At 47.5% G+C, this 1,496-nt stretch overlaps 1 pseudogene; it reads right to left on the reverse strand.

The window, feature by feature from the left end:
• Positions 1-223: 223 nt before the first annotated feature.
• LOC100580665 lies at positions 224-1,076 on the reverse strand (annotated as a pseudogene).
• Between the last annotated feature and the right edge of the window lie 420 nt (positions 1,077-1,496).

Here is a 1,496-nt window from a genome sequence, read left to right on the forward strand (position 1 = left end):
AAAGATGGGGTTTTACCATGTTAGCCAGGCTGGTCTTGAACTCCCGACCTCACGTGATCTGCCTGCCTTGGCCTCCCAGCGTGCTAGGATTATGGACGTGAGCCACCGTTCCCGGCCCTTCTCAGCACAATTTCTTTCTTTCTTTTTTTTTTTTTTTAGAAACTGATGTTTATTTTCCATCAATCTTATTTCCATGTTGCTTAAGAGCCTGTGCAAGAACAGCTTAAGACCATTCAGTGGTTGCTCCTACCCATTCAGTGGCCTGAGCAGTGGGAGCTGTAAACCAGTCTCCTGTGACTGCTGGATAGGCACAGAGGGCACCTGCATACCTTCAGACCAGTCTGCAACCTCAGGGTGAGTAGCAGTGAACTCAGGAGCTGGAGCAGTCCATTCACCCTGAAATTCCTCCTTGGTCACTGCCTTTTCAGCAGAAGCCTGCTCTTCTTTTTCAATCTCTTCAGGATCTCTGTAGAAGCAGAGATCAGGCATGACCTCCTGCGGGTGTTCACGGGAAATGGTGCCACGCACGCGCAGAACTTCCCGAGCCAGCATCCACCACATCAAACCCGCTGAGTGAGCTCCCTTGTTGTTGCATGGGATGGCAATGTCCACATAGCACAGAGGAGAATCTGTGTTACAGAGCAATGGTAGGTAGGTTAACATAAGATGCCTCCATGAGAGGCTGCTGGTCAGCCCTGGGATCAGTAACCACAAGAAGCCGTGGCTCCCAGAAAGCTGCCTGGATCTGGTTGGTGACGGTTCCAGGGGTGAAGCGGCCAGCATTTGGAGTGGTTCCAGTGGCAGCAGCAAACTTCAGCACGGCCCTCTGGCCAGTATTCCTGGAGGATATGACACGGGCATCAGCAGGGTTTTCAATGGCAACAACGGCATGAGCTGCCAGCAGAAGCTTCTCCCAGGTCCTCTTCAGATTTAGGATGTAGATGCCATCACTTCCTTTTATAGATGTACTGTTCCATCTGGAAGTCAAGATTAGTGCCACCTAATTGGGTTCCTGCTGCAAGGAACTTAAGGACATCCTCCTCCTTCATCTGTAGGACATCAAGGGCTCCGGACATTGTGAAAGTTTCCTTTTAAGTTACGACTGGAATCCAGAACAATGCCGTATGGCCCCTCTGTGGGTAGCGCGGAAAGCTCTCAGCACATCTTAACAGGAGGCACATGATGTTCATTGGTACTATCCGTGAAGATGTTAATCTTTGTTACTGGATTAAGCATCTGCCAGATTTCTCTACTGTAAAGTTACTATTTTTTTCCTTCATAATTACAACAATTTTTTAGGTAAATACTTTGAAAGCATGCATATATCAAACATGTATTTTGAGAGGAAAAAAGGGTGCTACTGATACTTAAACTGTGACAACAGAAGCAAACGTATTATCCTGGGGAAACTAGGACATATGGTCTTCCCAGTTCTGAATGACTTTTGTTATTTCCTGGTGTAATGTCCAGGTTGCTCACAGCCACATTTTAAGGGT

The sequence above is a fragment of the Nomascus leucogenys genome, chromosome 4, assembly GCF_006542625.1.
Source record: "Nomascus leucogenys isolate Asia chromosome 4, Asia_NLE_v1, whole genome shotgun sequence".
NCBI classification, from domain to species: Eukaryota; Metazoa; Chordata; class Mammalia; order Primates; family Hylobatidae; genus Nomascus; species Nomascus leucogenys.